The 25904-nt window shown below is 41.1% G+C and overlaps 1 pseudogene; it reads right to left on the bottom strand.

The window, feature by feature from the left end:
• Positions 1-55: 55 nt before the first annotated feature.
• Positions 56-25904, bottom strand: LOC100674585 (chromobox protein homolog 1-like; annotated as a pseudogene).

The following is a 25904-nucleotide window of genomic DNA, read 5'->3' as shown; positions in this document are numbered from 1 at the left end:
TTTTAACAAAAATGATCCTACCCATCTCCCTTCTTCCCCACCCATCACTCCCACCCCCAAATAATACACCAGTAATAGCCAAAAACTACACACATGCTATGCTGTAAAAATGCAGAGTTAACACTATTGGCAAGAAGGCTGTGAGTTGTGGAGATGCTCTTTGAAGATCTACAGCATCATCTCTTTGCTCTCCCAACACCCACTCTAAAAGTTTTGTCCTTCATGGACGGCCCTTTGCTTTTCTCAGCCAAGTGCAGAATGGGTTGCCTTGAAACACTTACCCCTTCCCCTCCACTGGGATGGGTGTGCCATCTATACAGCATGGAACAGCTTTAAAGCACTTGGGCTGCTGCAGGGCACAGAAACCACACCGGCTCTTCAAAGGACATCTTGTCAAGCCACTTCTGTGGTGTCAAGTAGAACTCCTTCCCTCTCCACTTTAAACCCACGGTCATGTGACAGGGACTGGTACTCAGTAGAGTTAATTCTTGTCATCTTTTTTGTCACCATCCTCGGAGGAGTAGGAATGCCACATCAGCCTTTCCTCATAGAAGCACTTGACATTGGCTTCCTTGGCAGGGACCAGGTCAGCCTCATCAGAGTTTTTCCATTTCATCAGGAACATGAGCTCGCCACTGAAGTCTGTAGCTCCAATAATATGCTCCGGCTCCAAACCCCAGGCAATGCCTCGTGGCTTTCTGACTCTTCCTTCTTCTTCTTTGGTTTACTTTCCTCTCCCTTCTCTTCCAAATCAGAGTCAGCTTTGCTCTTGCCTCCCTCTGATTTATCTGTCTCATGAGCTGTTTTCTGTGACTGGAGAAACTCAGCAATGAGGTCGGGGCAATCCAGGTTCTCTTCTGGCTCCCACGTGTTGTCTTCATCTGAGAAACCCTTCCACTTTAGGGGGTACTCTACTTTGCCCTTTACCACTTGACAGTCGGGAACTTTATCCACCACATATTCTTCTTCCTCCTCTTCTAGCACCTCCTCCGCTTTCTTCTTGTTTTGGTTTTTCCCCACAGTGCCCGCCAGCTTTCTAGTGTAAAAGGTGACACTGCTCAGAGCAGCGCCCAAGAGCCCGAGGGGAATCGGTGCCACGCTACTGGCGCGTCGGTCAGGGGAGGGACGCCCACAAAAGCAACATGCCGAGTAGCCACGGTCGAGCCCCTCACTGAAGCGACATATGGAAGGCCCGGGCCAACCGCCTTCCACCTCTGCGGAAAAAAAAAAGCCTCCTCTAATGCAGTTTTCAATAGTTAATCAGGTCCACCTCTGGGTGGACTCGAACCTCCGACCTTTCAGTTAGCAGTACAGCACGTTAAGCTTTTGCACCACCCAGGGACTCAGCATGTGGAGAGGAGGGCAGAATCCTGGTCCTCGCTGTATCAACTCCCAAATTCTGGGCAACTCTTTTTTCACCAAAGAATGAGTCTCGCCAGCTGTAACTGTTCAGGCACCTGACCTCTGGGGCTGGGACAGACTAGGAGACAATCCATAGGGTTTCCGAGTGGCTGTCTGGTGAATTCTTTCCTGAACAAGTTGAAAGACTCTTACAGATCAAACAGTTTTATATATCTGAACACATTGTTTAGCTCCATTTCAAACACCTAAAATATTTCCCACCAGCATACATTTCAGGCAAAAGACCCCACACAGGCAGTTTGTGCAACAGCTCCAAGAAACCCTCTTGTATAATCAATTGAATTCATTTCACTTGGCTGCTCAATTACTGCCAATACGCATCACTCGAAAGTCATTTGTTTTATAGTTATTTGGCCTGGTAAAGTTAATCACCTAGAAGCATTACAAAGTAGGTTTCTTCTTCTTCTCTTCCTTCTTTATGCCAAATACAAAAAGAAGTTTGCAAGCATCATGCTGGCCTCCTCTCCTCTTGTGTTCCCCCAGCATGTATCCCTACCCTTTTTCGCTCCCACTCACCTCTCCAGCCTCACTGTGCGTACTGGCCGGGTCTGCTAACTCGCTTCCTCAGGTCCTCACCAATGCTCCCACTGGCTAATCCTTGACTAGGCCACTCTTTCTTGTCATCCTGGTCTCAGTCTTCAGGTTGCCTCTTTGAAGGTGCTTTGTTGTCAGTTGCTGCTGAGTTGGCTCTGACTCATGGCTACCCCGTGTACAGCAGAGTTTGCCTGGTACCTGTACCATCCTCATGATTGTTGGTATGTGTGAGTCCATTGTTGTGGCTGTTATGTGTTGTCGTTGTTAGGTGCCTTTGAGTCTGTTCTGACTCATAGCGAACCCTATCCACAACAGAACTAAATGCTGCCCAGTCCTGTGCCATCCTCACAATTACTATGTTTGAGCCCATTGTTGCAGTCCCTGTGTCCATCCATTTCATTGAGGGTCTTCCTCTTTTTCGTTGACCCTCTACTTTACCAAGCATGATACCCTTCTCCAGGGACTGGTGCCTCCTGATAATATGTCCAACGTACTTGAGATGAAGTATGCAGTGCCTTCCAATCTAGAAGGTTCATCTTCCAGCACTATAACAGACAATGTTCTGCTGTGATCAGTAAGGGTTTCATTGGATAGCTTTTGGGAGTAGATCTCTAGGCCTTTTTTCTTAGTCTGTCTTAGTTGAAAGCTGTCTACCATGGGTGATCCTGCTAGTGTTTGAAATACCAACGGCATCACTTCTAGATCACAGCAACAAGCAAGCCACCACAACATGACAAACTGACGTACAGGTGGTTGCATTAAGATACTCTCATTTTAATTAAAAGACTGTTTTCTTAATTTCTGCTTTTCTCACTAGATTACAAGCTCCATGTGGACAGATACTTTGTTCCAGCTATTTTGAAATCTATGCCCAAAACCTACCACAATGGTGGCAGCAGCAGCACCATTCTTTTTTGTAGGATTGATGTCTAGAATGTGATGGCAGCACTGAATTTTCCTTGCTAGTGGGTTTTTTTCAAGAAAGTAGCATCTGTGTCAGATTTTACACAATTGTCATTGTTCAGCCATGACCCAGATGGCAGTCCACCAAACTTTCTGGGGCAACTGATTCGAAGTCAATGGTTACAGAGTCCTTACTTGAAAGTGTACATGAGTTGCTAACTGACAGGTAGAGAAAAACAGCAAATCATATTAAATTCTCATTTGTGAATAGAGATATATGCATCCCCAGGGAATTCTGGAGATATTTGTGAGGCAGAATCATTCAAACTCTATTTTCTGGTAAGTCTTAGGAAGGTAGCAACAAAAATAGAAGTTTTAGGAAATTCAGGCAAAAGTAATCTTCTCCAATGAAGCCCAGAATACTCAGGTTACATGGGTATCTGCTTTTTAAAAAATACCAAAAACCAAACCCAGTGCCGTTGAGTTGGTTCCAACTCATAGAGACCCTATCAGACAGAGTAGAACTGCCCCAGACTGTTTCCAAGGAGCACCTGGTGGATTCAAACTGCCCACCTTTTGGTTAGCAGAGTTAGTGACCCTTAAAGCTACTGCATTTTGATTTATAATACATATGTACGTATGTGTGTGTGAGTGTGTAAATTCATCAGGGCTTCGAACCAGTTCAGTCATGGCTGACAAAGAGAAACTGGAACAGACTCGAATTTTTAAAGTTTGGGTAATCTGGGATCATAACCAGAAGGGGAGAAATTACAGGTCAAAGCCCTGGAATGGGAGACTCGGAGCAGACTTAGTCCTTTTAGGAGCCTGATGAGTGCAATTGGATTATTACTAGGACTGAAGTATTACCGGGACTGAAGAGAGCAACATATATGCAAAGCGATGTGATTGGTTGCCATCTTTGAGAAGGGCACCACTGTGTCTGACAGGCAAGAGATTTGGTTGCTATGCAACATGTACTCTGCCCTTGTTTTCTAAGAGGGAGACTAAGTTTCTAGCAGGGCTTTGACCCATAATTTTTCCCATTCCAGTTATGGGCCCAGTTCACCCAAATTTAAAAAATTGGGTCTGTTCTGGTGTCATTTTCTCAGCCATGACTGAACTGGGAAGAACTGGTTTGAAGCCCTGAAATTTATATTAAAAATCATGTATATATAAAGATTATATCCCACCACACCCATATAATATTTATATATTGTAACTATAAGATTTATGATTGCGATCTGGATCTCACAAAAAGTCTGAATTTTGCTGTTAAGACTGCAAAGTCAAATCACTACCAATACATAGCAGTGTAGACCTATTTTAGGAATGGCCTTAAGGGGAAATATTCTCATATCCTTATGGACATCCACATGCAAACATGTAAATCCTGCTCTACATCCATCATCCATGGCATTTGAGGGAATAATAAAGAAATTGCCAACTTCTGTCACAAGGCAGACCTTACAGTCTGCATATGAGAATAATTTAGACCTTTAGGAACCATTTTTATGGCCCTTATTGTGCTTTTTGGAAATTCTGGTGGCGTAGTGGTTAAGTGCTATGGCTGCTAACCAAAGCATCGGCAGTTCAAATCTGCCAGGTGCTCCTTAGAAACTCTATGGGGCAGTTCTACTCTGTCCTGTAGGGTCGCTATGAGTTGGAATCGTCTTGACGGCACTGGGTTTGGTTTTTTTTTTTTGTTGTTGTTGTTGTTGTTGTGCTTTTTGATGTTCACTGATTTGAAAAAAAAATATAAAATCCACTAGCATTTTGTATAACCTGTAAAAGCCCATTGACTTCTAGTTGATTCCGACTCACAGCAACCCTATAGGACGGCGTAGAACTGCCCCATAGGGTTTGCAAGGAATGGCTGGCGAATTCAAATTGCTGACCTTTTGGTTAGCAGCCATTCTCCTGACCACTGCATCACCAGGTGTTTTGTACAGACATATGTAAAATTCTTGACATACTGACCAGATATTGACTGTCTTATTTTGTCTTCATCTGTAACTCAGGATAGAATCTCAGCCTATATTTTGATCCCGAGGTATTTGCTTTGACTACTATATTGTGGAGCCTGTTTTATCCACAGGAAAGCAAAGAAACTCAACCTGAGTGAACAAATTTGCCTCTTGACAAAGCTGCTGTGTTTCCTGACAGGAGAAGCTCCAAGCCCCTGTTTAAAGTAATTGGTGGAGGAAGTCTACGAATTGTATGAATTGAAATGAAAAACCTTAGTGATGAACGTTTATAACGTCTGACACATTAGATTCACTCCGTCTATATATCTCTCTCTGGAATAATAGTGATTTATACAAATTGTTTTCACTGTGATTTATATCAGTGGAAAGACACCACCAGATATATGGAGGATTTTATTTGCTCAAAACTGAATGTCTGTTTAATTGTATTTGCCATTAAATGAAAATGCTACCCTCTGGCAGGCCTGTTTAGATATAATGGTTAATTTCTTTTGTGGTTTTATAACTTTGGCCTCTTCCACTTGGGCCATACTTGAAAGTATAACTTTCTCTTTCTTTCTGCAAATATATGTATGTGTTTATGTCACAAGTCTGGTAACTATAACTTTGTTACTCCAGGAACTTTATTGACTGAGTACGTTTTCTCTTGCCCTTGTGGAAGGAAAAACAACAAACTTAACTCTGGCTACTACAATGCCTGCAGGTATTTTTGGTTGTCACATCTGAGAAGGAGTGCTACTGGCCTCTAGTGGGTAGAGGCTAGGTATGCTGCTAAACACCCTGCAATGCACAGGACAGGCCCCCCACAACCAAATGTCCAGCCCCAAATGTCAGTGGTCCCAAGGTGGAGAGACCTTGAATTACAGAACAATTTCCTTGGAGCAATGGAATTACATTATCAAGCTATGTCTGCATAAAACCAGACATTCCAATTAAGAGTAAACAACTTTGTAAAATCAAAATAAGCCCATTGATCTAGGCCTATATTATCTAGATTAATTTCCTGGGAACTCAATTGCACTTTTAGTTGTAATGTGGAATACTCGGAACTTCTGAGTTCCTTCTGGCTGCTTCTCCTCCGCCACCTACAGGAAGGGGCCTCCCCTGGAGTTGGTCAGAGTTCAGCGTGCACCCATCCTTTTTTACAGATCCATGTCTTTGAAGCAAAAGAGCGGAAATCACGATTTTGGCTGCGTTTTCCAGGACGCAGTACTATCTCTACTCCTTGTCTACCTCCCCAACCTCTCCTTCGCTGCCCCCTTTCCCTATTTTATCTCTTCCTCCCAGTCTTTCCTATTAAGTATTACCCAAGGCTCTAACACAGAATCTGTTTCTTCTCTTCTGAGTTTTCTCCTTGACAACCCTATTTATTTTCTGGTTTCAACAATGATTTCTAGGTGATTATTACACACGCAATTTAAGCTTCTGTTTCTCTTCCGGGCACCAGCTCCTTTCCCCAACTCTGCTGCTTTGAATAAAGGTGCTTCCCCTTGTCTCCTTCTTCAATCTCGCCACCTTCACGTAGTCAGCGATAAATAATGCAGACTGCATCTCAAGCAGTTTCTTCCTACCTAAACTTTTCTTCTAGTGTAAGTCCTGTATCAAATGGCCGTGAGAATCCTTGTAGAGGTTCCCTTTATTACTGCACTGCCAAAACATTCAGTGCAAATTCTTCAATGCGTGTAGTAAGTAAAACGCCCTCATCCTGACATGCAACATCCTTTACAATACGGCCCTAACCAATCTTTCCTGCTTCAACACTGGGTATTTCCAAAGGAAGTACACAGTCCAGCCAAACCACCTACTTCTCGATGCTGAATGAGCCTTTTATTTTCTTACTGTGTGTTTTCTCAAGCATACGCCCCCCCTCTCCAAACTCTGGAGGTAGGTAGGTAGGTACCCATGCTAGAAATATACACCTCAGCTGTCATGTTTTCTTTTCCTTCTTTATTTTTAAGGTCACCAAATGTCTTTCACTGAATTTACACCTTCATTTTATTAAAAAAAAAAAAAAAAAAAAACCCATTGCCATCAAGTCAATTCCAACTCATAGCAACCATATAGGACAGAGTAAAACTGCCTCATAGAGTTTCCAAGGAGCACCTGGTGGAATCGAACTCCAGCCTTTTGGCTACCAGCCACAGCACTTAACCACTAAGGGTTTCCCTGCATTTTATAGTGACCTCTATATTCCTGAAATTGGACACTAGTAATAATAGCTAGCATTGTTTTGAATACTTGCTATGTGCTAGGCACTACCTAGGCACTTCATAATCAGTAATTAATTTAATCCTCACAACAGTCTTATCATGCCATTTAACAGACGAAGAAACTGAGACCCAGGGAAGTAAAATGACTTCTCTATAGCAGCAGAATCATAAAGTGGTGGGCTGGATGCAAACCCAAGTAACTTGGGTAGCATTTTCTTTTAGCCCTATTGCAAAAATCAGACAAATTTCCTCTTCTAATACTAATGCTCATTACAAAAGCAGCAGCAAAAGTATGAACACAAAAGACCTCAAAAAAGTGATTTTTACAGAAGCCACCGGTAAGTTAGAGAAAGCATTTTGGGCCCCAAAAGAAATAAAGATGAGACCTGCTCATAATTTTCCTTTCTGATGCCCATAGTACTCACTGGGAAACAAGCAGAAGTCCTTGTTCTCTTGGAGTTGACATCTTAAATTACAACACAGTTCAAACTCCTGCATCCAATGATAGTGCTTTACGTGATATGCACCCTGCTAAGAATTCAGGACCTGGTTACATCTAATACCCGTTGCTGTGGAGTCGATTCTGACTGATAGCGACCCTATAGGACAGAGCAGAACTGCCTCATAGGTTTTCCAAGGCTGCAATCTTTATGGAAGCAGGCTGCCACATCTTCCTCCCTCAGACTGGGTGGTGGGTTTGAACTGGCACCCTTTTGGTTAGCAGCTGAGGGCTTAACCACTGTGCCACCAGATCTCCTCTGTGTTATGTCTAATAAAACCCTTTGCCGTTTAGTCAATTCTGACTCATAACAACCCTATAGGGCAGACTAGAACTGCTTCACAGGGTTTCCAAGGAGTGGCTGGTGGATTCAAGCTGCAGCCTTTTGGTTAGCAGCCTGAGCTCATAACCACTGCGCAAATATTAATAGTTGTTCAATATGTAGTGTGGTTAGTTGTCCGATATGTAGTTGGATTAATTGAAGGTCACTCAGTGGTCTTCACTTGGCTGATTTCTGGGCTCATTGTTCATGTTGCCATGGGAATTTGAGAAATGATTTGGCCTGATCCGAAGGCAAGAGCAGTTTCTGAAAAAGGCATTGGGAAAGGAAGCAGAGAAGTGGCTATCAGAAGAAGAAGAAGAATAAAGGAAGATCAGAGCGTTTAAAGGGCAGTACATGGAGAATCCCCGTATTATATGCAAAGTGATCATTTTACCAGCAAAGGCATTGACATCTCATTACTCAGCAAAGCTTTCCAAGTTGGTTATTTGGAGGACACAGGGTGAGGTGACCAACACTAAGACTAGCCTGAACTTGTGTACAAGACAAAAGCAGAGGCTGGAAATGGAAACTAGTTATAGTAACTAAAAATTCTTTCTTTCTGGTTGTTGTATTTTGATATACATCTGAATTTGCTATTTCTAATAATTAACTGGGCTGAGTGGCCTCTTTCCTATTTATTGAGTGCACACTGCATGTGAGGAACCCTGCTGGGCACTGGAAGTAGAGAGGTTTAACTCCCTGTGGCAGATGCTGCTAATTGCCACTCAATAGGGTAGCTATGGAATTGACTTGACAGCAGTGGGTTTTGATCTGGTATCCATTCTCCTATTCTTCCATAAAAATGCAACACAATTTTTATTTAGAGTAACAATATAACTAGCCTCCTACTACTTTTTACAGCCTGTCTTTCAACAGGATATGGACATGTGAATACGTTACTGCCAAGGCAATATATGCAGAGGTGAAGGAACCCTGGTGGTGCAGTGGCTAAGCACTCAGCTGCTAACGGAAAGGTCGGCAGTTCAAATCCACCAGCTGCTCTGCGGGAGAAAGATGTGGCAGTCCGCTTCCATAAAGATTACAGCCTTGGAAACCCTGTGGGGCAGTTAAGCTCTGTCCATAGGGTCACTATGAGTAGGAATCTTGACAAGAATGGGTTTGGTGGTCTTCCATGGGATTTTACGGGGAATTAACTCAGTTCTATGGCCTTTTTCCCCTTCTTTTCTTCTACTTTCTTACTGCCTGTAATGAAGCTTGAACTCCAGAAGTCATCTATGTCCACAAAACAACCTTGAAAATAGGGACATCATGTTTGGTAAAGTAGAAGGTCAGTGGAAATGAGGGAAATCTTTCATGAGATGGATTGACACAGTAGCCACAATGGACTTAGCCATATCAGTGATCGTGAAGATGGCGCAGGAAGGGGAAATGTTTCATTCAGTTATACACAAGGCTGCCGTGAGTCAGGGTCGACTCGACAGCGACTAACAACAGCAATAGTGAGGACAGTTCAGAAGAAGCTTCCACAAGGCTAGAAGGAGTTAGGTCACTGAGAAATCATCAAATCATCATAGAAGCTTGGACTGCCTTTTATGTGCTTTATTTCATTGTTATTTTGGGTTTTCTCTTTTATGCAGCCAAACTAATCCTAACAGCTATAAACAAAATACCCCTTTGTAAATTGCCAAATATTAGTTTTACTGTTTTTTTTAAAATAAAGAATCCTGCTTACAAATGGTTCCTGTGTGTTTCCAAAGATTTGTGAACAACCATGTTGCTGATACAAAGACTATGTTTATAATTTTTTATCCATGTTGATTATATTCATGTAGATAGTTTATTTGTTCACATTTATTTAAATAAAATTTTCAATTTTCCCCAGTGATTATTTGGAGTATATTAAAAGAAACGAAAATGTAGCAATTAGTAAACACCTAGTTATATTTTAGGGTAAAACTGTTTTTTGAAGGCACAAATATTCACTGAAAAATATAATCTTTTTATGTCATCAGCAAAGAAATAGTAAGGTCAGCCCCATCTGTTATTTTAACTTTAGTAAATTTATGTATTCCAAAAAGAGCTACCTAACCAGTATTTATTTTCTCCCTCTTCTTTACTAAAACCAGGTGCCCTCAAGTCGGCTCTGACTCCTGGTGACCCCATGTGCATCAGTGTAGAAATGTGCTTCACGGGGTTTTCAGTGGCTGATTTTTTAGAGGTAGATTGCCAGCCCTTTCTTCTGCAGTGCCTCTGGGTGGCTTGAACCTCCAACTTTTTGGTTAGCAGACAGCACATTATCTGTTTGTACCACCCAGGGACTCCTTCTTCACTAACAGATCTCGATTTCATGGGTGGCAACAAAGAGCTCAGCTTAGAATACAAAGAAAGAAACAACAACAACGAAACAACTGCTTTGCCTTGTCTCCATCTCAGACAATGCCGGCCAAGTAGTGCAATTCTGGCCAACAGGGTACAAGTAGTAGTGGACAGAAGCTTCCTGCAAAGCTCCTTTAAAGGAGGCAGGCTCAGCAAGTTCATGCCCTTTAGCCCAGTGCAAGCAGGAGAGCGGCCGATGGAGCAGTCATCTTAAGGCTTTTAATTAAAAAGCCAAGAGAATTGCAGATACCTGGACCAGAGAGCACCAATGCCTGCAGATCCCTGACTTTCAACTTCTCACTGTGTGTAACCTGTTGCTGTCGAGTTGATTTTGACTCATAGTGACCCTATAGGACAGAGTAGAACTGCCCCCTAGGGCTTCCAAGGAGCAGCTGGTGGATTCAAACTGCCGACCTTCCAGTTAGCAGCCACTCTCTTAAGCACTGTGCCACTAGAGCTCCTCTTTGTGTGTGCAAAATACAAAACCCCAATTTGTGTAAGTTACCAGCAGTCAGGCAGACAAATTCAATTAATGGCTGTTACAAGGCTACAGGGGAAAATAAATAAATAAAAGGGGGATGAATTATGTATTTTAGGAGGTGGAGTGTTAAGAGACAATGTTTTTTTAAAAAAAAACTTTTCAAGACAGTTTTCTGCACTTTAGATGCGGGTTGGCAAGGTTTCATTTTCCCATTATCTCTTCAATCTTGAGAGAAGCAGTAGTCATTTCAGCCTGTTCTTCTCTCAGTCCTTAACAGAGGCACTCTTCCCTCAGGGAGCTATTTGTGAGCCTCTTACTCATGGATAATTCAGAGATTGTGGCACCTTGTTCTTTCTTTTTTAGTTCTTTTCCCTAATTTCCAACTCTTTCCTACATCCCATTGCTTTCCTTCTTCTCAACTTTTCTCCTTTGCTTTTTTGTACTCTTATTTCTTATTCACCTCCATTTATTCTTTTTTTCTTTCATCTACCTTTCCATTTTATTCATTTTAAAAATGTATATTACAATTGTTAAAAATCAGCTATATTTACCCTCTGTCTATCACCATCACAAATGTTTTAGAAAATACAAAAAGGAGGCAGTTTAGCAGGCAAATAGAATGAGTAAGCTTCAGCAAACTGGCTGTGCATATGAACACATATACTTACTGGTCTTAACCTGCCTGGCTACAAACTGAAAGGGTAGAGGTGTGAGTTTACCCAGAGGTGGCTTGGAGGAAAGGCCTGGCCATCTAATTCCAAAAAAAATCAGTCATTGGAAACACTATGGAGCACTCGGACACACGTGGGTCGCCTTGAGTTGGAGTCAACTTAAAAGCTACTGGTGACTGGTACTGGTATTTACAGGTCAGTGTTCTTTAGAAAAAGGTTTTGTTACAAAATGGTAAGACCACACCTTACCAGCCAAAAAAAAAGATGCCCTCTTGGTGTACCTTTGGTCACAATGGCTTTCATAGTAGCGTGGCCCACTACTTGGTGTTGCCTCTGCTGATAAAACGTCAGTGCATGTGTGTGTTTACGTGTGGGTTTAAAATTTTATTCTATACTGGAGTTATAGCAATTTTCCCCATTGCTACACTGATATGAAACGCAGTGTGAGGTCTTGAAAGTGGTTGCTCATTTTAAATTCATTTCTCTAATTATCTTCAGTGAACTTGATATCAAAGCTTTTCCCCACAGCTTCCACCCTCTCTCTCGATTTGAAAGTAAAGTAAATAAAAATTGGAATAGCCATTCACAAACATTACAATGATTTGTGTAATAAATCGATCTTGGCACAAGATAGTCTCTTTAGGTAAATCTGGTGGGGAAATGAGTGCCTACCAATTATTTTATTACTTGTTTATAACTTCAAAATCCTTTACCAGGTTTTAAAGACTATTCATGGTTTATTACCTTAGGGTCATTTCATGACAGCAAACATGGTTTTCCTGACATAAAAATGCCACGCAGTAATTTGATGAATATAAAATAGGTGCCTGAACAAAATGGAATGGAACTCAGTTCCAACAGCCCGACTTTTGAAAGAGAAAATGAGCAAGAAAGTAAACTGAACTGATAAGATGATGTTAAGCTGTAGGTAGAAGACCAAACTGCGTTAACTTAGCAAAAAGATTGTGACCTCTCATGGTAACTATACCAGTTTAAGCTGTGTGAGGTGCTGGCCTCCTTCCTTCAAAAGCTATTCTCCAACTGATTTCTGGAAAGAGAGCTTAGCCCCGCCAAGGTATCCTGTATGACACCTGGAACCAGCTAAAGGCATGTTATGAAAATGCCAAGAGTGGACGTTAAGAAGGCATGTGTCTTCGGTGAAATATGGAAAGAAAAAAAGACAAAAACAGCAATCCTGCCCTGATTCTGTCTGTGTGGGGGCCTGCCACTCTCTCTGAGTAGACGTCCACATTATCCTGCCATTCCCTGGAGGTCTCTGTGCCACCCAAATCCCTCATTTAAAAAGATATATATAGGGAACACATCATCACACAAATGTCCACAAAAAGCATAGAATTCTAAAGGTTTTCCTTTCAGCCCAGGCGTATACCTGGATGTGGGAGTCATGAGAATATATAACAATGAATATTTGCTGATCACTCATTCTTTACCAAGCACTAGGCTAAGCCCTTTATACCCATCACCCATTGTATGCCTCATGAGGACACTATGAGAAATAAAAACCAAAACCAAACTCGTTGCCGTCCAGTCAATTCTGACTCACAGCGACCCTATAGGACAGACTAGAACTGCCTCATAGAGTTTCCAAAGAGCACCTGGTGGGTTCAAACTGCCAACCTTTTAGTTAGGAGCTGTAGCACTTAACCACTATGCCACCAGGGTAGTGTACTATAAGGTATGATGCAGTATTATTCCCCCCATTTTATAGGCTCAGTAAACTGAGACAAAGGGAAGTTAAGTTTGTCAGGGTTACCCCATGGGTGGCAGAGCCAGAATTTGAATCTATATTACATGATTCCAGAAGTCTCCTCTTAACACTAACACTGCTTTAAGAAAAAAATAAATAAATAAAATCTTAACTCTGGCTTCACAAATGCTGACCTGGGAATTCAGCCTGTCACACGCCCATTTGCTCAGCCTCTCCTCCGCGGCCTCCTCCATCACTTTAACACCAGCCCTAACGCTGCCAGGCTGAGTGCTCCTTTAAATGAGAGATACTGAAAGGGTGCAGAGATTTCTAAGCAGCCTGAAAGGCCTGAGGTTTCCGCTTGGTATTTTTAGAAGTGTATTCCAAGCTGATCCTTTCTCAGCCCTCCAGGACAATTAGAACTTGTCAGTTGAACACCCGGTGCATTATTCTCCCCTTTTAAAAAAAAAAGCCCTGTCGCATTTGCATGTCCCTATTATCACAGTTCCCAGGCAGCTACTGATCTTATGATCAAACAGGCGCTTCACCCTGCCGCTCCTGCTGGGCAGCCGCTCTCATCTGTGCCTGCCAGTTCAGTCCAGTCCTTCTTGGGGTGACACCTACCCCTCTTGGTCATAGTGTCGTTTGTCTTCTGCCTCTGGCTCCTTCCCTGTTACCCATTTGAGCTTCGACCATGCTCTCTTCTTTTGCTCTTAGAAATCTTGCTTCAGGACGCTTTTCCTGCCTGAGACCCTGAAGGCAGTCTTACTGCAGCCCTTACCCTCCTGTGAAGCATTCAGCGCATTTAGCAAAACTAAAACTTGCCGAACAAAACGCTCTGCCTTTCATAGCCTTTAGTGGCCCCTCTAGACTTGGCACTGGCTTCTGATATCCCCCTAGAGGGGAAAGGGGGGCTGCAAGAGTAAAGTTGATGTTATGGATTGAATTGTGTCTCCCCAAAACGTATGTTAACTTGGCTAGGCCATGATTCCCGGTGTTGGGAGATGGTCCACCATTTTGTCCGCTGATGTGATTTTCCCCTTTGTTGTAAATCCTAACCTCTATGATGTTAATGAGGCAGGATTAGAGGCAGTTATGTTAATGAGGCAGGACTCGATCTACAAGATTAGGTTGTGTTTTGAGTCAATCTCCTTTCAGGTATAAAAGAGAAGCAAGCAGAGAGACAAGGGGACCTCATTACCACCAAGCAAGATAAGCCAGGAATGCACGCATCCTTGGACCCTGGGAGCCTGCGCTGAGAAGCTCCTAGACCAGGAGAAGATTGATCTCCCCCTAGAGCCAATAGAGAGTGAAAGACTTCCTCAGGAGCTGGCACCCTGAAATTGGACTTCTTCCCTTCTAGACTGTAAGAGAATACATTCATTTGTTAAAGCTATCCACTGTGGTATTTTTGTTATAGCAGCACTAGATAACTAAGACAGTTGATAATAAAATCACTGTATTCCCTCTTCTATCAGTTATTTCATCAAATCTAGAAAGTCATATTACGATCTATCCAATTAGGGCACAGAGTTTTCTTGACTGTAATTTTTACCAAAGCTCATCACCAGGCCTTTATTTCATGGTGCTCCTGGGTGGGTTTGAACCTGTAGGTTAGTAGTTGAGCTCAAACTGTTTGTGCTAACCAGGGACCCTCTGGAGGGGCTCTGCCTAGTTTATTATTTCCAGGTTACTTGTTTGAGCTTGATTGGCTGGTAAATTTAAACAAGCGATGATAATTCAATCAAATAATTGATTGATATATTGCTTTAAATTAATTGGCCTGTTATTAGGAAGTTAGGAAAACTGTTATTTTCATATTAGTGGAGACCAGGTTGCCAATATTTCTGTCTCAGATTGTGCCCAGGTAAAAGGGCCTAAATTTTAGCCCAAATAATAAGCTGCGAACTTAATTAAGGAGTATGTTGTTATTATCTTCTCAAACCTCAAAATGGGACTAAAGCTTTCGTGATAGTCTAATGTGACTTCAGGAGGCAAGGGACAGAAGGAAACCAATTTTCTCCCTGGTAGTACACTCAGATTAGACTCTCAGACATTCCCTTAATTTGTTGTTTTCCTATGTTGAGTGCCAAACTTGATAGGACCTAATGGCACAGTGGTTAAGAACTTGGCTGCTAACCAAAAGGCTGGCAGTTTGAGTCTACCAGCCACTCCTTTGAAACCCTATGGGTCAGTTCTACTCTGTCCTGTAGGGTGGCTATAAGTCAGAATTGACTCCATGGCAATGAGTTTGGGTTTTTTTTTTTTTTTTTAGTGCAATACCCTATTTGGGTATGTTCTTGCCCTTTAAGCTGTCTCATTCACATATCTGGAATTTAAGTTGACCACTACATTTAAAACTGAAAACCAAAAACCTCAATGGCATTACTAAGCTGAATTCTTATTCAAAATCAAGAGACTCAACACCTGAAGGTGATCAACCACGGCTATGTTAAAAATCAAGGCTAATATTGAAAGAGAGGATGATCCCATGAAACCCCAGGCAGACAATGAACACCAGAACCATGTTCTTTAGTATTTTTAAACAATGTAAAGAGACTGAAAAATGTATATTTTTCCTCACTTGAAGAAATAGAAGTGAATATGAAGAAGAATGTTTAGAAATTGGAGTCACTTTAAGGAAAGAGCTATCCAGCTGAGAGTCTGGAATAATATGGAGTCAATGTCTGCTTTTGTGTCTGTGAATTCACATATTCAGAAAAACCCAGAGGCCATGAAATTTGCTTCCATTTAATGTTGCAAGAGGCATTTATACCTGCACGCTGAAATGTTACGCCTTCAGGAAGGTTTGTGAGCTGCTGATTCTGAATACGAGTCTGAAAGAATGCGTGACATTAAGACATCTGTCTCTAACTGCTCTTAAAAGCACTGATGACAGAGCCTGAGTCTGAAGAGCTGGTCTTGTACAAAATATGAAATGCCATATTCCTGGTATAGCCTCAAAATGTAAGACACAGGGTAAAGGAGCTGGAAGGTCTCAAGTCATTGCTACTGAGGACAAGTTACTAATTTATGCAGGAAGGACTTTACTGTCCATGTACCTGCAGGAAGGGACCAATTTTGTTATATTTACTGTACTTGATATGAAAATACCTCAGCTTAAACAGTATATGTTTATGGGGCAGTTACATAACATTTGAAGTTCCCTGATTGGAAATACACCAACCTATAAATGAGACTCCACTCCAAAGCCCACAGTCCAGAGACTTCAGTCTTGATGTCCAACCAACATCAAGGCCATTAAAAATTAGTATACTAGATGATAAATGGCTTTTCATCAATGAACAAAGTGTTGTTTAAAATGGGTGTGAAGAGAGATGTCATTCAGGCAACAAGTCCCACTCCAACCCCTTTGTAAGAACAGGGAATAAGAATCCAGCAAACCCCGTTATTCTCAATAGCAAAGTGATGGAAACAACCCAAGTGTCCATCAGTGAATGAGTGGGTAAACAAACTGTGGTACATACATACAGTGGAATACTACATGACAATAAAGAATGACTATGAATCCATGAGACATCTCACAACATGGATGAATTTGGAGGACACTACACTGGATGAAATAAGCCAATCACAAAAGGACAAATATATTGCATGAGACGACTATTAAAAAAGAAAAACAAGAAAAGGTTTACACACAGGAAAAAAAAAAATTCTTTGACGGTTACCAGGGAAGGGAAGAAGAAGAGTTAATTATTAGATAGATAGAAGACAGGTGGTGATATTGGTGGACGTAAAGGCAATACACTATATAGGGAAGTCGGCACAACATACAAAGGCAAAGGAAAACACTGAGAGAAAAAAAAAGAACAAAGGGCAGCTATGGCAATTACTATAACGCAATTAATATAATATAGATAATCCTGCAATGACAATATTGTCATGGATTGAATTATGTCCCCCCAAAAATGTGTGTATCAACTTGGTTATGCCATGATTCCCAGTATTCTGTGGTTGTCCTCCATTTTGTGATTTTATGTTAAGAGGCTTAAGGCGGGATTGTAACACCCTTACTCAGGTCACCTCCCAGATCCAATGTAAAGGGAGTTTCCCTGGGATGTGGCCTGCACCACCTTTATCTCTCGAGAGATAAAATGAAAGGGAAGCAAGCAGAGGGCTGGGGACCTCATACCACCAAGAAAGCAGCACCGGGAGCAGAGCACGTCCTTTTGACCTGGGGTCCCTGTGCCTGAGAAGCTCCTCGACCAGGGGAAGATTGAGGACAAGGGCCTTCCTCCAGAGCCGACAGAGAGAGAAAACTTCCCCTGGAGCCAACATCCTGAATTTGGACTTTTAGCCTACTTTACTGTGAGGAAATAAATCTTTCTTTGTTAAAGCCATCCACTTGTGGTATTTCTGTTATAGCAGCACTAGATGACTAAGACAAATATTAACAAACAATAACTTACAAAGGGATACACAGATAGGTAGGTATGCTAAAGAGGTCTGGGAGGATGTAAGGGAGCACACCTAACTGAAGATACATAATATAGTGCATAAAAACAATGTTTTACATCCTACTTTGGTGAAAAGCATCTAGGATCTTGAAAGCTTATGAGCAGCCATCTGAGATAAAACTAGTGATCTCTTCCTATCTGGAGTAAAGGAGAGAGAAGAAAACCAAAGACTCAAGGGTGCAATTAGTCCAAAGGACTACAGGACCACATTTACTACAGCCTATACCACCCAAGACCAGAAGAACTAGATGGTGCCCAGCTATCACTACTAACAGCTCTAACCCAGAACACAATACAGGGTCCCAGACAGAGAAGGAGAAAAATGTAGGATGAAAAATAAAATTCATTAAAAAAAAAAAAAAAAGACCAAGTGACTATCTAAGATACTCCACTGGTCCCACCCCATCTAGAGCAAGGGAGAATGAAGAAAACCAAAGGCACAAGATTGGTACAAAGGACTAATGTACCACAACTAAGACAACTGCCACCAGACTGAGTCCAGCACAACTAGTTGGTGTCTGGCTACTACTACGGACTGCTCTGACCGGGATCACAATAGAGAGTCCTGGACAGAGCTGGAGAAAAATGTAGAATAAAATTCTAACTCACAAAAAAAAAAAGACCAGACTTACTGATGTGACAGAGACTGGAGAAATCTTGAGAGTATGGCCCCTGGACACCCTTTTAATTCAGAGGTTAAGTCACTTCTGAGGTTCACCTTTCAGGCAAAGATTAGAGAAGTCCATAAAACAAAATAAGACTAAATGGGCACACCAACCCGGGGGCAAGGATGAGAAGGCAGGAGGGAACAGGAAAGCTGGTAACAGGGAATCTAAGGTCAAGAAGGAGAGGGTGTTGACAAGTCATGGGGTTTGCAACCAATGTCACACAAAAAAAATGTGTATTAATTGTTTAATGAGAAACTAATTTGCTCTGTAAACCTTTAGATAAACTAAAGGACAAAACAAAACAAAACTAGACTTACTGCCCTGATAGAGATAGAGGAACTCCTGAGACTATGGCCAGCCCTATGACACCTCTTTGACTTAGAACTGCAGCCATTCCTGGAAACTACCTTCCAGCCAAGCAATACACCCAAACCAAACTAACGCATTGCTGTCGAGTGGATTTTGACTCATAGCAACCCTATAGGACAGAGTAGATCTGCCCCGTAGAGTTTCCAAGGAGCGCCTCGTGGATTCAAACTGCTGACCTTTTGGTTAGTGGCCCTAGGACTTAACCACTACGCCACCAGGGTTTCGAAGCAATAAACAGGCCTATGAAATAAATCATAACACTTGAAACATGTGCTCCATAGAACAAACAATTATTCAAGACTAAAAGGGTAACATTTGCCCAAAAGTGTAGATGAGAAATCAGGAAGGGGTGGGAAAACCAGATGAAAGGAAATGAGGAACCCAGGGTGGAAATAGGAAGAATGTTGAGGCAGTGTGGGGATGGCAACCAATGTCATGGGACACTTTGTATACAATTTGTTGAGTGGGAAACTAATTTGATATAAACTGTCATCTAAAACACACACACACAAAAGAATCCAGCAAAATCAAGGGGCTCATTTCTACAGAATGTTGTCTTAGACTTAGGATGATTCTGGATTTAGACCTGTATTTTACCACCTATCAGAGAATTTTGATATGTGCCCCAACTATAATACTAAGTGAATGATATCTCTGGAATGACAGCAGTGTGGTTCGGTGGTAGAATTCTCACCTTCCATGAGGGGGGCCCAGGTTTGATTTCTAGCCAATGTACCTCATGTGAAGCCATGACCCCTCTGACAGTGGAGGCTTGCATGCTGAACTGGTCTCAGCAGAGTTTCCCAGCTAAGTCGAACTAGGAAGAAAGGCTTGGAGGTCTACTTTTAAAAATCAGCCAATGAAAACCCTATGGATCACATCAGCGACCTAATCCAAAACTGATCTTGGGGATGTCACTGGACCAAGCAGCATTTTCTTCCCCCGTACAAGGGTCATCATGAGTCGAGTGCCGACTTGACAGCACCTAACAACATAACTCCTGTTGAGTCGTTTTGAGTTGGAATTGACTTGATGGCAACAGGTCACAGCACAACAAACTCTAGAATGATGTCACATATATTTCGATGATCACTTTATGTAAGGTAATGTTGAAACAATTGAATGGACAGAGACGTGAGACCTCATCAAGATTACTGAACAAGGTTTGTGACTATTTTTGTTCATGTTTGCTAATAAATGGGTTCAAAAAGAACCTGTAATTGTGAATGGCCATGTACATTGGCTGAGGCCAGATTGCAGCACATTTTCTGTGAAGCCTCTGGGCAGAAAATAGCTTTTCCCACAGAGAAGGTTTTGAAATGCCCTTCCCATCTCAATAGCATGTGGATAATATAGATGTCACAAAGAGGACACAGGAGACAGAGAGCACAGACACAGGCCTCAGGTAGAGGACAGAGGATTGTAGAATCCTCTAATAACATGAAAAACAGGAAGCCGGTATTAAGCAAAGCCTGTGCAGTGGTTAAGAGCTACAGCTGCCAACCAAAAAGTCAGCAGTTCGAATCCACCACCTGCTCCTTGGAAACCCTATGGGGCAGTTCTAATCTGTCATGTAGGGTTGCTATGAGTTGGAATTGACTCAGTGGCAGCAGGGTTTGGGTTTTTTATGGGAATAAAATACTTTCTAATCAAGAAACTTTATATGTTAAGATACAGTTTTTTTGTGGCAATCAATTACTAAAGACTGTATCTTGAGCAAAGGAAGAAACAGAATAAGCCACTGGAACCCAAAAGAAAGAAGCAGACATTAAAGCATACCTTAAAAAGGGAACCCAGATCAACTCAGAACTATTCCCTTATCACGTTGCTTAGAGATTATCAACTCCATGGTAATTAAAACTTCAAATAGACATCAAAAGCCATAGAATTAGAGTTCGTGTGCAAATTAAATGTTATGTAGTTTTTACTGTCTTTCTTCTGTCCTGTTCGTATATTCCCCATTTAAAGAGCCTTCCATGTTTGGTTGTATGTAGATGCCCCAGGTGGCTGGAAACCATCTTAATAATCTTATAAAATCAGCTGGTTCCCAGAGTGGACTAAACAGATAAGCAGCCTCATTTATATAGTCTTAATGAGGCTTCATTTTGTCCTCGTGTGCTCCACCAAAGTGAAGAAATAAAATGGCTGACTTTTCCAAAGGAATACATATTTCACCCAAGACTGTACTTTTTGACCTTCTAGAAACAGATTTACTTTTCAAAATATTTTACATATACCATTGAATGTGAAGTCCTTTTCTCTGGCCGAGGTCAACTCAGTAGGGTTGGAAAGGGAAGAAAATTGTAGGATGATTTCATAAGATACCCTATCGACTGGCTTTCTAATATAATGTATGTTTGGGGGCTCAAGATAAGTGCTTTTGGAAGCTATAGTAACTCTAATCAACCCCTGCAGTATTTGCTAGAGTAAATCACTACATCAATGTCTGAAATTGTATTTAAATGAAGAATACTTGGTAGTTTCCTTCCTATAATAGTCTTTTGTGTAGTTGATATCTCTGATTCAATCTACACCTAGCCTTCTGCTCATTTCTTCATATCTTATCTCTTCAGGACAGTTGGGATTTATGTGGATTATTAATGTCTTCTTTTCAGGGTTATTTTTTCCCCCATGAGGCTATCTTCTTGTTTTGCTATGAGCTCATGAAGCTAATCTAAACGTAGGGGTACTATTGGCGTTAAAGGGAAATTTGTTGAGAAAATATACCTGTGACACTTGGCCTAAACAAACACAAAATATAAATGTACCGAGCACAGGGTGCTTTTGTATCAACCCACCTTCCAGGCAGGTTTCTAGAGTGATTTTAGGATGAACATTTTTGCTTCATGGAAACACCAAAGCAGCTTGATTTCAGCTTTCAGTTTTTCACAAGTTAGAGACACTGAAGTTGAATGCATGTGTATGTGTGGCATTTACTCCATGTTCTCATGAGCAAGGTGCCTCTGTACACCGAGCTGAGATGGCAAACACGCTATAGGTTCTTTGTTTTGTCAATAAATTACGTACCTGGAATTTTACTTCATTGGTAAGATAAGCTTCTCCATTAAGTACAAGACCATGTGTAAGAATTAGTAAGATTAGTAAGGGGAAGAAGGTACCTGAGCGTTTCGATAATGCTAGCAGAGGAAATTTAGCTGAGGGAAAGAAAAAAAAATTCTGAACAAAACTGGCAGAAACTCAACTGTTCTTCTCATCGGTTACTTGAGTTCTGAGTCATTTATCATAATTTAAGTGTCTGGACAGTAGTTACCTGCCTATTTAGGATCCTATTTGCTACTAATTGAGGATAAATAAAAAAATACATATAACTGTATTTGCTTCATTTATGTTAATAACAAAAAAGAGTTGTTTAATAAAATGTTACTTTGAAAATGCCTGTAATTTCCAGTATTCGCATCCAAATCATCACCAATTCCAGAGTTTCCTTCTTTTAAAATGTCTTTCAGATTTTCACTTTTCTCTCTTTGACGTTAAGTCTATTGTCCTGTGTTAAGAGGAAGGAAAAAAAAAAAAAAAAGCTGGTTTGACTCCCTGCCTGTCTCTACACTTTACGTCTGTAAATATTTGCAGACTAAGGTTCAAGTTTAGCCACCTAAGATAGTGCCCTTGTTGCCTATGAGAATATCAAGCATAAATTATCCAAACTTCATATTTAAAGTACAACTTTTATAGGCAGTAAACAGTTGGGCCTTGCTTTTTATCCAGTCTGACAGTTTCTACTTTTTAATTGAAGTTTATCATCCATTTTTATTGATTAAAAAAAACTAAACAAAACCCATTGCAGTCCAGTTGATCCCAACTCCTAGCAACCCTATAGGACCAAGTAGAACTGCCCCACAGAGCTACCAAGGAGCAACTGGTGGATTCAAACTACCAGCCTTTTAGTTAGCAGCCAAACTCTTAACCACTATGCCACCAGGGCTCCATTTTTATTGACAGAATGTATTAAACCTACCATTTGGTATTCGTTTTCTATTTGGCTCATTTGTTTTTGTTCCTCCTTTCCTTCTATCATTTGTAGTTAATAAACTCCTTTTTAGTGTTCCAATTTGATTCCTGAATTGGCTTTTTTGCTATAACTTCTTTGCATTATTTTCCTTAGCCGTTGTTTGAGGGATTACAACATGGACCTTTGCAATATATTGTCCAGCTTGACCAGTACCGCAGGTGTAATTCCAAGTTTGGAGTGTATGTAAAGTAACTCCAAAATACTCTTAGAAATGCCTGGTTCAGATTTCAAAAATAGAGGTGGCAAAAGCCAGGTTCATTGAACTAAAATCTTTTAATAAGGGGGAACTTCAATACAGAAGGGCAGCGCAGGTTCGCACCAGTGAAATCTCCACATGCTGGTCATTAACCTAGGTCATGATATTTTCGGGAACCGGAGCCTTTGTTCTAACACTTCTATACTCAAATCCACTGTCATAAATGGGTTCCGACTTACAGCGACCCTATAGGACAGAGTAGAAATGCTCCATATGGTTTCCAAGGAGCAGCTGGTAGATTCAAGCTGCTGACCTTTTGGTTAGCAGCTGAGTTCTTAACCGCTGCACCACCGGCTGCCAGGGAGTCACTCAGGCTCATCATAGCTTCTGTATGGGTGAATTACAGAGGTGGAGAGGAATGTAATACTGGTGCCTCAGAAGGAAGGGAGGGGAAAGTAAATACCAGGTGAAGGAGGGTGGCCCTGAGGAGTTTACTTTGGTAATTGATGGCTTAATTTGCACTTAGGCCCTCAATCACAATAGATAAGTGGTAAAGGGTAAGACAGTAAACAATACTAAGGAAGCCACACAGCTTGTATAAGGCAAGGTCATGGAAGCTCCATAGACACACCCAAACTCCCTTAGGGACCAAATTGCTGGGCTGAGGGCTGTGGGGACCATGGTCTTGGGGGAACATCTAGCTCAATTGGCATAACATAGTTTATAAAGAAAATGTTCTACATACTACCTTGAGGGGTAATGTCGGGGATCTTAAAAGCTTGTGAGCAGCCATCTAAGATGCTCCACTGATCTCACCCCTTCAGGAACAATGGAGAATGAAGAAAACCAAAGATACAATGGAAAGATTAGTCCAAAGGACTAATAGACCACAACTACCATGGCCTCCACCAGACTGAGTCTAGCACAACTAGATGGTGTCTGGCTACCACTATGGACTGCTCTGACAGGGATCACAATAGAGGGTCCTGGACAGAGCTGGAGAAAAATGTAGAACAAAAGTCTAATTCACAAAAAAAGACCGTACTTACTGGCCTGACAGAGACTGAAGAAACCCAGAGCATATGGCCCCCAGACACCCTTTTCGCTTGGTAATGAAGTCATTCCCGATGTTACTCTTCAGCCAAAGACCAGACAGGCCCATAATACAAAATGAGACTAAAGGGACAAAACAGCCCAGGGGCAAGCACTGGAAAGCAGGAGGGGGCAGGAAAGCTGGTAATAGGGAAACCAAGGTGGAGAAGGGAGAGTGTTGACATGTTGCGGGGTTGTTAATCAATGTCATAAAACAATGTGGGTACTAACTGTTTAATGAGAAGCTAGTTTGTTCTGTAAATCTTCATCTAAAGTACAATAAATAAATAAAGGTTGTAAATCAGTAGCTTTTGGTCCAGAAGGGGGGAAGGGAAGGAGGAAGAGAAGAGAGTCTAGATAACGTCTTTGTCTAATTAAGAATGGAGTTATTATTTAGTCACTCTTGCTGAATCCTAGAGTCCTTTGTGGGCAGAATCCATATTGGATATGTCTAAAACCCAACAGTCTTTAACTTACCATCCACTTAGAATTAATATCTGCTGTTTACATGAAATATAGGAACCTTACAATAACAGGATGTGGTGTGTAGTTCCATTTAATACCCTATTTTTTGTGCTATTGTTATCATATATTCATAGCTATGTGTATTATAAGCCATGATATACAGAGTTAAAATTTTCCTTTAAAAATAGGCCTTTCATAAAAATTTAATAGAAAATTATTATATACAATCTTTTATATGTACTCACATATTTACCATTATGTTGACCTTTATTCATTCCTATGGATTCAAATTATCATCTGGTGTCATTTCTCTTCAGAGTGAAGAACTTTCTCTAGAATTTCTTGCTGAGTAAGATGCTCTCAATGAATTCTTTTACTGTTTGTTTACCTGCAAATGTCTACTTTGCCTTCCTTTTTGAAGATTTGTTTTCCTAGTTATAGAATTCTAGTTTTTTTGGTTTTTTTTTTTTTTTTTTAGTGGGGACATATTTATTTGTTTTTTAATATCATTTCATCGTCTTCTGACCTCCACTACATCTTATAAAAAGTTAGCCATCATTCTTATTATTACCTTTTATATAATGGAATGTGTCATTTTTTTTTTACTTCTTTAAATGTTTTCTTTTTAGTGCAGGATTTCAGCAGATTGACTATGATGTGACTGTGTAATTTTCCCTGTATTTATCTTGTTTGGGGTTCTTTGAGCATCTTGGATCTGTTTAATAAATTTGAGGAGTTTTCATCTAATATTTCTTTAAAAAATCTTTCTATCTTTAATAGGCAAATAATGGCCTTCTTCCACTCGTCTCCCCGCAATACGTCCATGTCCTATTCCTTGGATCTGTGAACATGTTACTTTGCATGGCAAAAGGGAATTTGCAGCTGTGATTGTAATTAAAGACCTTGAGACAGGGAGATGATCCTGGGTTATACGGGTGGGTCCAGTCTAATTTCATGACTCCTTGGAAGCAGAGAACTTATTGCAGCTCTAGTGGATGCTACAATACATCCACCATCATAGACTGGGTAAAAAAATAAAGAAATCTATGTTTCTGACCCGTGCCAAAGATTGGCCCAGATGTCTTGTGATGAGAGAGACCACACTGGACAGGGCATTGTTCTCATCCACTCTTATAGATTGACTACACTCCTCCTCAAGGCTAACAGTGGTGCTTCCCCATTGTTTATATCTTTTCTGGTTATGGCGCTATCGACCTTCTGTTCCTGTCTGAGCAGCTGAATCTGTTCATAGCTGTTGCCCTTGAAACTAATCTATATCGTGTGTTTGGCTTTCCAGATCATTTGAAGTCTGATAACTGCTTTTACACCACCAATGTCTCTTAGTAATGAGCCATTATCAAGGTATTTGATGGACTTTTCATTGCTTCCTTCCATCCACAGGTGTATAGTATTGGCATTGGAACACCATCCACAAAAATTGTGTCAGATGATGTCTGACTTTACCTTTCTCACTTCCTCCTGTTCCACACACACTGGTTGATCGGCTTACTGTATTTTTACTCAAATAATCCAT

The sequence above is a fragment of the Loxodonta africana genome, chromosome 6, assembly GCF_030014295.1.
Source record: "Loxodonta africana isolate mLoxAfr1 chromosome 6, mLoxAfr1.hap2, whole genome shotgun sequence".
Taxonomy (NCBI): domain Eukaryota; kingdom Metazoa; phylum Chordata; class Mammalia; order Proboscidea; family Elephantidae; genus Loxodonta; species Loxodonta africana.
Note: the sequence above shows the minus strand (reverse complement) of the source record. Positions and strands in the feature narration are given on the sequence as shown.